The sequence below is a fragment of the Nilaparvata lugens genome, chromosome 12 (assembly GCF_014356525.2).
Source record: "Nilaparvata lugens isolate BPH chromosome 12, ASM1435652v1, whole genome shotgun sequence".
Classification (NCBI taxonomy): Eukaryota; Metazoa; Arthropoda; class Insecta; order Hemiptera; family Delphacidae; genus Nilaparvata; species Nilaparvata lugens.
In genome coordinates, this window is record NC_052515.1 from 33,482,376 (window position 1) to 33,498,401 (window position 16,026).

The 16,026-nt window shown below is 34.7% G+C and overlaps 1 protein-coding gene across 1 annotated transcript in view; it reads right to left on the bottom strand.

Annotated features, from left to right (window-relative positions):
* Window positions 1-16,026, bottom strand: part of LOC111063429 — a 182,114-nt gene that overhangs the window by 67,297 nt on the left and 98,791 nt on the right.

A 16,026-nucleotide genomic window follows, 5' to 3' on the forward strand; every position in this document is an offset into this window, starting at 1 on the left:
AGACCTCATGGAAATACAGCAATAGACTGGCTCCTCCACACATCTGTGTAATCACTTGTCAGCTGATTTATGATGAAAATAATTCTATAGCCTGATTTTTACTCTAATATTGGCGTATGAAGGAGGCTCCTTTTTCCTTTTATATTATCCTTGAAATGCAAAATTTCCAAAAACCTTGTTTATATACGTCGACGCGCAATTGAAAAAGGAACATACCAAATTTCATGAAAATCTATTACCGCATTTCGCCGTAAATGCGCAACATATAAACATTTAAACATTAAAGAGAAATGCCAAACCGTCGACTTGAATCTTAGACCTCACTTCGCTCGGTCAATTATAGTCTTTGCAAATTTACTTCAGACTTGGAGGATATGCTGCGCAGAGAAATGGAGGGAGAACAGCCAATTACAGTGATTAATAGAGTAATAGATGGAAGCGCAGTTGCCAAATTGTCAATCGTCTGACCGCTTCCAGACAGGGAACTTCGCATGTGTAGCATGAGTACATGAACAGTCACTATAGTGAAGTCCACGTTATAATGGCAGTGGATAAAGATAGAAGAATAGTTATGCCGATTCTCTGAATTAATTAATTATATTTCTACACTGTCAAAAACATAATTGACATTGTTGCGGACATACATAAAGATAGTACCACCGGCTTTGTTGAATGATAGATAAGGATAGCAAAACCAAAGTTGATCAAATACTGTCATTATAACGTGGACCTCACTATAGAAGATGGAGATCGCTGGCCGCTTAAAAACGGCAACATCGCGCCTCTGTATCCCTCCCGCTTATTGCTTTCTCTGTTGCACATGTCCATCCCATCCTAACCTAACCCAACCTAACCTAACCTTAACAATAACTACTAAGTTACAAGAGGTGGAAATGAAATTAAAGCAAATAGGCTACACAAATTTAAACAAGAATGAAATTCAATCAGATAAAGCATATAGGAAATACACAAATCATTTCAACAATCAATCGTATAAAGCTGAAACCGACTGAAATTTGAACAAATTTCAATAATTAATTTGTATGCTAGGTTCGCTGAGGATGACGCCCATATGAGCCGTAGACTTATGCGTATGTAATGAGAAGAATTATAATGAGGAATAGAACTTGAACATAAAAATTTTGAACTTGGATGGATGGTATCTCACAAGGTTTAAGAACCACCAAGATGTCATCTTGAAACTCGATATAACAGTAAGTTGGTACAAGAGATGCCTTGTTTTGTCTACAGGTCTTGTTCCAACGCTGTAGAGACATGAACTGTTGTTGTTGCATGTTTCATCGATTACAAGAAGGCATTTGATAGGATTCAGCATGTGAAAATGATCGAGATCTTGAGGAGCACAAGAATGGATGAGAAAGATCTTCAAAACATTCAAAACCTGTATTGGAATCAGTCCTCTACTATAAGGATCAGTGCAGAGGAGCAGACCAATGCGGTTGACATTCTTTGAGGCGTTAGGCAGGGCTGCATCCTTTAACCATTGATATTTAATCTTTATTCAGAGGAAATCTTCAGGGAGGCCCTTGAGAATACTAAAATGGGAATATTGTTGAATGGAGAACGCTTGAACAACATCCGATATGCAGATGATACTGTCATTTTCGCTGACAGCATGAACAGCCACCTAGCCGATAGAGAGGGTACAACAGTTGACGTATCTGGGAACCTTGATAAATGAGAAAAGGGATCATTCTCAAGAGGTGAAATGCAGAATAGGAAAAGCGAGGGCTGCATTCAATCAGATGGCAAAACTGTTCAAAAGTCACAACCTTAATATGCACATCAAAATCAAACTCCTCCACTGCTACATTTTCTCAATACTCTTCTATGGGATGGAGTCATGGACATTGACCAAGCCAACTGAAATAAGACTCGAGGCTTTTGAGATGTGGCTGTATAGAAGAGTGTTGAGAATTTCATGGATGGACAGAGTGACCAACAAAGCTGTATTGGAGCGAATGGATAAGGATTTGGAAGTGATGAACATCATCAAGTGCAGGGAGATTGCATATTTCGGCGATATCAATGCGCGATGAAGAAAAATATGGCCTGCTGAAAACCGTTCTTCAAGGAAAGATCTATGACAGAAGAGGACCAGGAAGGAGGAGAATATCATGGCTGAAAAACCTGCGTACCTGGCTCTCCAAAACTACAACAGAGCTTTTCACGATGACTGTAAACAGGATATCCATAGTCAGGCTGATCGCCAATATTCGGAACGAATAGGCACTAGCAGAAGAAGAAGTCTACTAACGATGATGGAAAGATACATTTTCAAGATGTTCGATGTTTTGGAACGGGTAGTATTATATTCCACTAGACAGCTGTATATAAGTCGACACGCAATTTAAAAAGGAACATACCTGTCAAATTTCATGAAAATCTATTACCGCGTTTCGCCGTAAATGCGCAACATATAAACATTTAAACATTAAGAGAAATGCCAAACCGTCGACTTGAATCTTAGACCTCACTTCGCTCGGTCAACAAAGAAGATATAGTTATAGAAGAACGCTAGCGAGCTGAAATTTTCACATCCACCTGGCCGTTCTGTTTATACCCTTACAGTTCTGTAAATAAAACAAAACTACTAGAATCTTCCATAACTCTATTATATCTGTACCAAAATATTTATTGTTGAACATCTCAACATCAACAATCACGGAAACACAAATCGCAAATAAAAATTGTAGATTCTCCAAAAATCTACAACACATTTAGATGTTTGAGTCATTCAGAGCACATTCCAAGTTTTATAGAGCATGAGTGAGAAAGCAACTGTTGAAAGTTCTCATCAATTAGCACTTCATGATCAAGTGTGCCAAAAACTGTCAGCATTTGAAAACTTGGATACATGTCCTGAGCTTTCAAGTGAGAATAACGTTTTTTTGCGACGTTCCGAGTTGTAATAATAGTTGTAAATCAACGCAAAGTCCAAGTGGTAACCAATAACCAAACAAAACCAAGGGTAATGTCCTACAGTTGATACAGTTGATTTATAGTTCAAAATTTGTTTTAATATGAATATCTTGTGATATTTATAAGATAGAATTACAGTACCCTTTGAAATTAATAAAATAATACATTGAGAATACAAATTATAACTTATATAAATTATTACACGTTGTAATTTGTATTCTTGATCAATTATTTTATTAATTTCAAATCTATTATTACTAGTAGTTATGTTAACAGTAGACCTCACGCAGTATCCACAAGTGCCTGATTGAAACTATAGACCTTATGGAAATACAGCAATAGACTGGCTTCTCCACACATCGGTGTAATCACTCGACAGCTGATTTATGATGAATAATTCTATAGTCTGATTTTTACTTTCCTTGCCCTATTACCATAGGTAAGGAAAGTATTACTTTCCGAAAAAAATAAAGGTACCCCAATTTGTAAATTCCCATACGTTTCAAGTTCCCCTGAGTCCAAAAAAGTGGTTTTTGGGTATTGGTCTGTATGTGTGTGTGTGTGTGTGTGTGTGTGTGTGTGTGTGTGTGTGTGTGTGTGTGTGTGTGTGTGTGTGTGTGTGTGTGTGTGTGTGTGTGTGTGTGTGTGGTGTGTGTGTGTGTGTGTGTGTGTGTGTGTATGAGTGTATGTGCGTCTGTGTACACGATATCTCATCTCCCAATTAACGGAATGACTTGAAATTTGGAACGTAAGGTCCTTACAATATAAGGATCCGACACGAACAATTTCGATCAAATTCAATTAAAGATGGCGGATGAAATGGCGAAAATGTTGTCAAAAACAGGGTTTTTCGCGATTTTCTCGAGAACGGCTCCAACGATTTTGATTAAAGTTATACCTGAAATAGTCATCGATAAGATCTATCAACTTCCATAAGTCGCATATCTGTAAAAATTTCAGGAGCTCCGCCCCATCTATGCAAAGTTTGATTTTATATTCCCAATTATCAGGCTTCAGATACAATTTGAACAAAAAAATTCAAGTGGAAAAGATTGAGCATGAAAATCTCTACAATTAATTGGTCAGTAACATTTTCACCTAAAATTGAAAATAAGCATGAAATTCGAGAAAATGTGATTATTCAATAATTGCAAACTGTTGACAACTGTTGATTCTATTAAATCATTTACTATGAAGAGATAGCAGACCTCGTGTGTTTCCAGCGTTATTGTCCTGTCACCAGCTGGCTCAGATCTTTGAATAGTAGTAGACTTGAGTCTTGAGATGCGCGGGAACACTAGCGTCAGGTGATCAATTTTCATAACGGCAAGGAAAGTTGTGTGAGTGCGCCACACCAGATTTTTACTCTAATATTGGCGTATGAAGGAGGCTCCTTTTTCTTTTTATATTATCCTTGAAATGTAAAATTTCCAAAAACCTTGTATATAGGTCGACGCGCGATTAAAAAAGGAACATACCTGTCAAATTTCATGAAAATCTATTACCGCGTTGCGCCGTAAATGTGCAACATATAAACATTTAAACATTAAAAGAGAAATGCCAAACCGTCGACTTGAATCTTAGACATCACTTTGCTCGGTCAATAATGGCAGTGGAGAAAGATAGGAGAACAACGTTGCCGATCCTCAGTCTTGTCAATGCCTTCTATAGACGGTAGCTGACACAGGTTTATTGATGAAATATTAACTGTCCATTCTCGTTTAAAATAATAAATTATATTTTTTTATAATTTCATAATTAAGATGGAATATTCTGTTAATTGATTATTAATTCTACATTGTTAAAAGACGATCTGGCAACAGAGCAAAACGAGAAAGAGATAGCGCTATCCGCTTTGTTGAGCGCTAGACAAGGATAGCAACATCATTGCTAATCAAACAATGCCATTATAACGTGGACCTCACTATAGTTTTGGATAGTTGTAACACCACTCAATACTCAAGACCAATTTTATCGTACACGTGTTCAGCTCATGTAAGCTCAATCAACAGACCATGTAAACATGTAGAAGAATTACTAGAGTGCATAAACATAACTGTATCGAGTAGCAGGTGACATCCAAATATCATGTTACAGTTTGGACACTATTCTTTCAAGCTCTTTTCATAATTTTTATCAGAGCATGGTAGCTACACTTCATGACATCTAGTGCTAAGTTCATAATAGCGTACTTTTCCAACAGGTGCTGGGAGAATACTATAGTGTTGATATTGATTATATAAGAATATACTATAATTTGAAACTAAATTGGGAGATTGGAGAAGTTTTGGGCAATAGCCTGTTTTTTTCTTTTCCGATCATTGTATTGTTTGTTCTATCTAATAAATAAATAATAAATAAATAGTGAGACCAGTTGATACGATCAGCAAAGAGTTGAATGGGAAGCGTGAGAGAGACGGAGGGAGAATGGGTGAGAAAGAGTGAGTAGGGATTGATTGATTGATCGATTTGCTGCCTTTATTAAAAACCTAGGAGGGCGAAGTTAGGGCGCAGCCGGCCCTCTCTTACACTTAACCCTCCAATACAATTCTAAGTAAAACTAAAACACTGTACAACAAAGATTATAAGATAAAAATAGAAAAATATATAAAAGATAGGGAGGGAGAGAGAGAGAGAGAAGAGAGAGAGAGTTGGAGAAAGATATGTTATCTATATATATAAAAGCGAAATGGCACTCACTCACTGACTGACTGACTGACTCACTCACTCACTCACTCACTCACTCACTCACTCGTATAACTAAAAATCTACCGGACCAAAAACGTTCAAATTTGGTAGGTATGTTCAGTTGGCCCTTTAGAGGCGCACTAAGAAATCTTTTGGCAATATTTTAACTCTAAGGGTTGTTTTTAAGGGTTTAAAGTTCGTCTTTTAGCATGTATATTCTTCTTCTCCCAATCTCTTAATATAATTGAAATTTCCATATCATATGTTACTATAGAACTATAATCTAGATAGAGTACCTCTTCGAAACAGTTGTTAACTGGCAACTAAATTAATAAAATTTTGTCAGGTTGGCATTAAATTGAGTTGACTTTGTTAGGTTGGCACCAAGTTGGAGATTTAAATGCATTTATCGCGGAAAAATTGATTGGGCACTGCTACTTCAATCCTGGGAATATTAAATTACTAGCCGTCAGGCTCGCTTCGCTCGCCATATCCGTTTAGCCAGACTTTTAGTCTGGACCCCCGACTGGATTGTTCTAACATATGATAAAAATGCTCAAATGAAAAATGCAGGCGAGTGAAGCGAGCCTGCTGATTTCATTCTTGGACGATCCAGTCGGGGGTCCAGGGGGCGGAGCCCCCCTGGCTAGACGGGTATGGCGAGCGAAGCGAGCCTGACGGCTAGTAATATAATAAGGGAGGACAAGTGTTCATATAGTGAGGTCCATGTTATGATGGCAGTGTTTGTTTAGAAATGGTATTGCTATCCTTGTCTACCATTCAACAAAGCAGATGGCTCTATCTCTTTCACGCTTTGCTCTGTTGCCAGATCGTCTTTTAACAATGTAGAATTAATAAACAAAATATTCAATCTTAATTATGAGAATTGATTATTAAATTATTGAAAAATATAATTTCTTGCTTAAAAAAAAAATTAATACTTTAAACGAGAATGAACAGTTAATATTACATTAATAAACCTGTATCAGCTACCGTCTATAGAATGCATTGACAAGACACATAGGATCGGCAACGTTTTTCTCCTATCTTTTTCCACTGTCATTATAACGTGGGTCTCAGTATAGTGCCGGTTACACAACAGCCGGTTAATTTTTAACCGTGATTAATTCCACGAGAACCAATCAGTAAAGCCGTCTTATCAAAAAGGCCTTCTCTGATTGGTTCTCGTGAAATAATTCATGGTGAAAATTTAACCGGCTTTAGTGCAACCGGGCCATAGTTAATTTGATTATTCAATCAACAGTCAACGTCAATAACAGAGTTTACATAGTTCAGATCAGTCGAGACCAATTATGACAAAAGTTAAAATCATGAGTAGTTCCTATTCTGTTCACTGTTTTCTTTTTAGAACACCAGAGAATTGGGAAGTAGAACTCAGTTCAACTAACATCTACAGACTAAATCTTGAGATCAACCTTATTTGGAGCAGCACTTCAAGTGTTTGTTAGAGCTAGACTCTCTGGCGATTTGAAGGAAATTTTCGTTGAACATTTAGATATCTGTATAACGATTCTCAAGTAACACGAATTATGAGTAGCAACAAAATAGCTTTAAATCATTGTTACTTCACTACAAACATTGATACTTGAATTGGCTTAAATAATGACAATTATGATAATAAAATTAACTTTTGAAGTTACAAGAAATCTTTAAAAGTTTGCTAACTTTTTTGTGTCTTGTAAATTTTCTGTAAAGTGAACGGTTTTCGTGAAATTTGCAATCAAAAATTTTAAATGGCCGCCATTTTGAAAATTTACATCGAAAAAGTTTTATTTTATTATTTAAAGTTGAGTCTTTATAGCATAAATATTCATGCCAAATTTCAGATCAATACATATTTCCTTCTTGAGATAAAACTTTCCAAGTGAAAAAAATAAAATGGCAGCTATAAGGATAACCGCTGAGTTTTGGACACTTAAAATACGACATTTGTAGTCTCCTATCATCCAGGAACAATACCCCAAAATGTTCGACACTACTTCTGGAACACTCTGTATATTATTGAACTTCAAATACGCACAAACAATTATTCTAGAATAAAGTTAAGATTAGAGTAATGAAAAGTAGTACTAATGAAGTTGATGTGGAACAATATCTCTATTATAATAATTATTGATCAAAGACAAATTCATAAAAATCTACATCAGGATCCAAAACCATCAACCAATGAAAGTATTTTGAATTAACAATTTAAAAACAATCCAAGCATTTGCAGTATGTCTCAAACTGCATTAAAAGTGCACACATGTGGGCAAACAGTCACCACACACTCTCTCATCCAAGGCCAAACACACATTAAAATGCTGGAATTTTACGACTCAGAGCAAAAAAACCAGTGACCTTCCAGATGTCGAGACAGAACAAGGTTGAAAACTGTCATTTATGCTTGGATTCTGCTTTGTACAGTGGACATAATATTGTAATGGAGTCTGGAACTTGTTTTTCTGTCTCATAATGAATGGATCTACAAAACTGTATTATTTCGAGATTTTTTGTTAGCTTTTTGATTGTTAACTGAGCACATTTATAGAGGCAAACAGTGGAATTTTCTATCAAATTATAATGCAAATTAGAATTCGGAATTCTTTGTGGTACTTTTGGAACTGAAATAACAAAATAAAATGAAAGAAATGGTATAGGTTTTTATTGGAAATTGATATTTCTACTTGGTTTGATACAAGCAAAGGACGGACAACGGACTAGAGCGGCCGACTCAAACTCTCCAAAGGAGAGAAAAGCTGACGATTCCCTAGTCACTGACTACGAAGAAGACAAAGCAAGTAACAAGTAAGTAACACCCAGTATGATAATGAATCTACTATATACGGTCACAGTCAGTTCAACAGATACTGATCAATATTTACAATATTCCAACAACTATTTTCAACCTTCAATCAAATATTTTGATTCAAAACAAATATCAAAGATCGAGACTCCTATTAAGTTCACCGTGGCGGTACAACGTATCAAAAACATTATTCAATAAACAATTTTCATGTAATCAGATTGGGATTAGGACAATAAATATATTGGGATTAGGTTCTAAACCTGCACCAATTTAATTCAATGTCCAAACCTGTACCTGTTACAATTTCAACCCTCACTGTTTTTCAAATTCTACAAAAAACATTAACCAGCCACCATTTGGAATGTGATGTGATTACTCTATAAATTCAGAGAATCTGGTGTGGCGCACTCACACAACTTTCCATGCCGTTATGCAAATCACCTGACGCTAGTGTTCCCGCGTATCTCCAGTCTACTATTCAAAGATCTGAGCCAGCTGGTGACAGGACAATAACACTGAAGACACAAGAGGTCTGCTATCTCTTCATAGTGAATGATTTAATAGAATCAAAGTTGCCAACAGTTTACAATTGAATAATCAAATTTTCTCGAATTTTGAGCTTATTTTCAATTTTAGGTGAAAATGCTACTGAGCATTAATTGTAGAGATTTTCATGCTTAATCTTTTCCAATTTAAATTTTTTGTTTAAATTGTATCTGAAGCCTGATAATTGAGAATCTAAAATCAAAGTTTGCATAGATGGGGCGGAGCTCCTGAAATTTTTACAGATATGGGACTTGTGGCAGTTGATAGAGCTTATCAATGACTATTTCAGGTATAAATTTGATAGAAATCGTTGAAGCCGTTTTCGAGAAAATGAAATTGCATTTGATCGAAATTGTTCGTGTCGGATCCTTATATTGTAAATACCTCAAGTTCCAAATTTCAATTCATTCTGTTAATTGGGCGATGAGATATCGTGTACATAGACACACATACACTCATACACACACACACACACACACACACACACACACACACACACACACACACACACACACACACACACACACACACACACACACACACACACACACACACACACACCAATACCCAAAAACCACTTTTTTGGACTCAGGGGACCAATTTTTTCGGAAAGCAATACTTTCCTTACCTATGGTAATAGGGCAAGGAAAGTAATAATGGATGAACTTTATTAACACCGATTGACTTGAAACATAGAATTCGCTTCGCTCATTCAACTAATAATATTGAGCCTGTTGTTCCTTTCTCAATCATTCATAGTTGAGAATGATATTGTATGTATCGAGGTATAAATAAATAATGGATTAACTTTATACGGTCAGTTAAAACAACTAACAAGATTCAATCTTCAAAGGAATGTATTTCTATTTCAATATTAGTGATTGGAGATCAACATTGACTATGGTGTCACAACTTATCAAAAGCTTTTATTAGAATAATTCTGAAGTAGTCTGATTAGAATAATGTCCTAAACTTGTACCTAGAATCTGAACCGGTATTCCTTTCCAAATTTTCAAATTCCAAGAAAAAAAAAACAGCATCCACATAGCGCCGGTTGCACAAAAGCCGGTTAAATTTTAACCGTGTTTAATTTCACTAGAACCAATCATAGAAGGCTTTTATGAAAAGACGGCTTCTCTGACTTGGTCCTTGTGGTTTTAATCACGATTTAAATTTAACCGGCTTTTGTGCAACCGGGCTATAGAGTGGAATGTGATTACTTCATAAATACAAAAGTACAATGCAATATAAGTAAATTCATTACTTTGATAGAATAGAATGCAGTTAAATAATAGTGACGACTCAAGTAGCTTGAAGTTCAAGGAAATCTTGTGACGTATCAATGGAAATGTTATGAATGACTAAATTACTAGAAAGAGAAAATAGTACATCGAGAGCTAATGACAGTTTATGGAATGATAAGTGGAAGGTTACGAAAAGCCAAAGTTTAAGGGATGTTAATGGAAAAGCACACAACCGCCCTAGTAGTTCTTCCAGACCACTGGACAAATAGACCAATCAATTTCACTGGAAAAACAAGATGGCGACCCTGATATGACAGCTGCTGGGGCCGTGTTTTTCTCTGAGCCTGGAATAAATTGCAATGGCGCCTCTGTCCTTGATTTTAAGGGTGGAAATTGACTTGTTTCCACTTGGATGACTTGTTGAGTAAACTGTTTCAACTCACCAACTGTATTTAGAAACAGTAGTTGATAACTGAGAGATGATGTTTGGATAAGTTTCACACAGTGAGAGACTGACATGATTAATGGAATTGTTCACATAAATTGCACTCACAATAAGTGGAAACAGCAGGGGAAAGATGTTTCAATAACAAGGGATCAAAAGGATAGATATGGAAACTTTTCCACATGTGAGTAATTGGGATAAAACGGAGAAAAGTGGAAGACAATAAACAGTGAAAGACAAAGTTACAATCAAAGAATGGAGTGGAAAAAATACATTTATCGTCTTTCCATTGCTCAATGGAACAATTTGAAAGACTAAGTTAAAAACTTGCAAATAAAGCTTTGAAAAAAGTAGACACGTACATATTCCAATATTTTATCCTCATATCCCTTCAACTGACGGGATCTAATATCTTCATCCATGAATATTGAAGAATTGGCGACATTACTACACCTTTTCCAATTTTATTTGAGAAAGTATCAAGTTAATTTGAGAAAGTATCAATTGTATTTGAGAATAGTCACTTGTAATTAAGAGAATGTTAGATGTAGATAAGAATAGTCAATTGTATTTGCGAAGTCATCACATTTAATTGAGAATAGTGAATTGTATTTGAGAAATCGTCAAATTTAAATGAGAAGATATCAATTGAAAATGGAGAATTTTTTCCAATTGACATGTCGTGACTCTTCTGTAGCCTACAGTACAGGTTTGATTTGAGCAGGAAAGGATACTGTACTACGTAAACAGTATTCCAATTACTTTCATATGCTTTGCATGGAGGAAAATTAATATTTTCATTGGTGAAAGTATTTCCCCTGTACTGTTTACGAAAGATAATTGAGATTGTCTTTGATTTTGTGAAACATTGCACTTGATGAAGATCAAATTCTCTACGTTTACGGCGCAATTGAACTTTATCAGCAATCTACTGAATCTCTTGATCAAACAATTCAGCAATTATTCAATGGATTTTGGGGCTTTAAAATAATGTTTTATTAAAAACTAAATGTTTATTAGATTATTAAATATATTATATATTATTTTATGAGTACAGTACTGGAGGAATAGTTTTTAAATCATTTCTCAACTACAACTGACAACTTCTCGATTTCAAATCGTATGCTCTCAAATTGAAATGATACTTTCTCAAATAAAATTAACTATTCTCAATTACAAGTGATGACTTCTCAATTACAATTGACTATTCTCATTTACATCTGACGTTTTCTCAAATACAAATGACTATTGTCAATTACAAATGATATTTTCTCAAATAAAGTTGTAAAAGGTGTAGATCAAATACGTATACGTTATTCTTTATCAATCAATTTTCAGCATCATTCATCGATTTCAATCAATATTACAGTAATTTGAACTTTTCATCTGACTCAAACATGAACAGAATTATTCTACAATTTTTGCCTGTAACCTTCATCTATCAATGACGAAATAAAGACATCACTTTCAGTTCATTCCAGAATTTTCCTTCACAAATCTCAACAAAACAAAACCTAAAAAAAAACAAACACTCAATCAACAAAACCTAATCAATCACGCAACAACAGACCTTTTCAATGAAAGGGTAATTTTCCGATTTCTCTCAATTACAATACGTTAATTCTACTACTATATTTCCTTGCGTCAAATGACCTAAGATAACACATTACGAGTCATAGACCTTGACTTTACCAATCCAATCAATTTATTAGGCGCTTAATCGAAATCACTTTCATTTCTTCAATCATTGTTTATTCATTCAATTAAAGTTGATTTAAGAATGGCGAAAAAAAGAAATTTGATACTAAAGTTTGGTCATGCAAAGTCTCTAGCTTTAATTCATTTATTATGATATTTTACAAAGGCGACTTTCTAGAAGTATTTTAAGCCTAGGTGATGATGATGATGAGATGAATGATAATACAATAAAGGTAGAGTTATGGATGAATAAAAATTATAGGTTATGCTATCCACTTGAATTGATTTGAACCCACTTAATGATATAATGATGTCTCTAAGCTAATCTTGACTGATATATCAGTCTCTAGCTATAATGATAATTATGAAATTCACCCGGTTTCACAAAGTCTGTTAACTTTTAATCCCGATTAGATGCTTCAAGAACCAATCAAAGAAGCCTTATTTTCAGTAAATCGTTCTCTGATTAGTTCTAATTAGATTTAATCATGATTTAAATTCAACGGGATTTTGTGAAACCGGATGTTTGTCGTCGAAATTGTTCCTACGTTCAACATCTATATTATTATCATTGACCGAGCGAAGTGAGGTCTAAGATTCAAGTCGACGGTTTGGCATTTCTCTTAATGTTTAAATGTTTGAATGTTTAAATGTTTATATGTTGCGCATTTACGGCGAAACGCGGTAAATAGATTTTCATGAAATTTGACATGTATGTTCCTTTTTTAATTGCGCGTCGACGTATAGATAAGGTTTTTGAAAATTTTGCATTTCAAGGATAATATAAAAGGAAAAAGGAGCCTCCTTCATACGCCAATATTGGAGTAAAAATCAGACTATAGATATTATTCATCATAAATCAACTGACAAGTGATTACACAGATGTGTGGAGAAGCCAGTCTATTGCTGTATTTCCATAATAAGGTCTATGGTTTCAATCAGGTACTTGTGGATGAGAATACTGCGTGAGGTCTACTGTTCACAGAACTACTAGTAGGTACTTTAGATTCATTCGCCATCTTTAGAACAAAACATAAACAAGAGTGGTTCATTTTCTAGAACAGAACATATTCATTTATGATGCGCAAGTTGAATCTTGTCGGCACAAAGCTGGTCGATGCTCAAAGAATACTTTTGAATAACTCTGTGATAACTGTGACCGTTGCTGGTCGTTACTCTGTATCTGAGACAAAGAGAAGCTGCTGTTTGTCCTAGTCTCAAAGTGTTTCATTCGAAGTGATTTTAGAACCAGCTGATTAACAAGACAATTTATTAATTTTCTACAGTCATCTGAATCACGGTATTTAGATGAAAATATATACCGTGATCTGAATCAAGTTCAAGATTCAAAACAATGCAATTTTCTCAGTTTTCTCTACCAACTTCCGAACCCAGTGTATTCAAAATGAGCTGGAATTTTTATAAATGTGAGGAGAACAAAGACTTATTCATTTTTTCATCCGACAACAGTGAAAACATCAGTGATTGTCAATTTATAGTCGGAGAAAATGATATTTACAATATTTCAATCAAAGGCAATAAAGCAAAATTTTCTGCCGCTAGTGATGTTTTCGATGCAATGTTCAATGGGGGCTTTAAGGAAGAGAAAATAATCAGAATTACGGATTTGGAGCCCGAAGGATTCATAGGTATGAAACAGTTTATTTATACAGGCAAACTAGACTTCAATTCAATTGATCATGCAATTTCAATTCATGCTGCTGGTTACAAATACCTAATTCCTAAACTTTGTGAGGAATGTATCAAATACCTAGAACTAAAAATGAAACCTTCTGATGTAATTAAAGTTTATGAGAAATGCTTGGGTAGGTCAGACATTGAAGCACTATGTTCTGAACTCACGCAACGTAATACAAGGGATGTTCTGAAAAGCAAAGATTTTCTATCAGCCAAGCCTTATACGATTTATATGATTGTGAAATGCAAGAGAATAGACCCAACTAAGGAAATAGAACTTTTCAAACACGTAGAAAAATGGGTTCTTGCCGAAGCTGAACGGTTGAAAATTTGTGATGACCAAATAGCAACACATCCTATTGCAAACTCCCTCAAGAGAAAAATTCGCTTTTTAACAATCAGTGCAACAGATTTTGTTGTAAACGTTAGCAAGTCGTTGTTGCTTACTCAAGAAGAGAAGTATGCTATTCTATCGAATATAATAGTATTTGATTCGACATCATTGCCAGATACTATTTGTGAATCGCGGATTAATCGCGACAATCTTTTTTCTTTTCTGAAATTTAATTGAGATCTGGCTGAAGAAGCCATTCTACTCAGTAGGAGTAGAGGAATATTTTGATGCGCACAAGGACAGTATGACTTGCCATCTATACAGTAAACTGGTCATGGATGTAAAAGGAATCGTAGAAGGACTGGTCTAATTGAGGAATTAAGATTCTGACTTGAAAAGAATTAGCAATGTACAACGTTCACAAAAGTTCTAATTTAAATAGACAACATTATTATAATATCGCTTAAATTTATCTAATAGTTTCAGTTTAAATGTGTAAGCTAATGATGATTTTCCAATGTAGCCTACTTAGCTTTTGAACAAGAATTAAAATCCTGGAAAAGTCTGTAAATTTATTTCGTCCTGTCATACATGATTCAATTGTACTAATATTCCATTTCATTTACATGATTATGATTCATTATACTGTACTAATATTCCATTCTATATTTATATAAATTGAAAATATTATTTAATAAGATTAATATGATTATGCAATATTAGAATAAACTTTCTAAAATGCCGGCACACAGAGCGCGGTCAGGAGTTCCGAGTTTTGCGTTAAGGTGCGTACAGATTTACGCGCCGCGAACATGAGCAATTCACTTTTAATCAGCTGATGCCAAGCTTATTTTATCTGTAGCCTATCTTACCGTTTCTGTAAAAATACAGATATAGTCAGCTGATTAAAAGTGAATTATTGCTCATGTTCGCGGCGCGTATATTTGTACGCACCTTAATATCCATAGAAGTTTGATAGCATGAATAAATAATAAATAAATAGATTTTATTGTCGTAGACCAATATAGGTAATTGACAAAGTCTTAGTAATACAATTACAAAATAATAGAGTCAAAGCAATAGTTTAAAGTCACAAATTAGAATAAATTACATAAAGTAGAATCGAAAAACTCTGTCAAACAATAGAAAGGTCTTAAAACCAGCCACTCAAAAAGTAATTTTTTAAAAATAACAAAATTTTCACAACATTTGATATCCATTCTCAAGCCCATGCTGTCATACTGTTTCATGCTTATGACAAGACGTTGATATGGAATATCAATGAGGTATTTTTTCCTGGTGTTATAAGCATGAATATTGGATCTTTTATTCAAGCTCTGGAGATTCTTTCTAGTGTGCATGATTACTTGAAATATATAGAGATTTATGACAGTCAATATTTCACCATACAGCATCTTAACGTAAATCCCTAAATGACAGCTTATTATTTTCAATTAGTACAACATGACGTGTTTTGAACAAATAATTCAATCTCATTATTTAATTAGCTGAACGGAAGTGAATATTTAACGCTTGCAACAATGTCAAATTTGTCATCTTATCTGCGTTGTTTGAACCGTTTCAATTTATTGAAATTGAAAGATTGATAGAGTGGGAGATA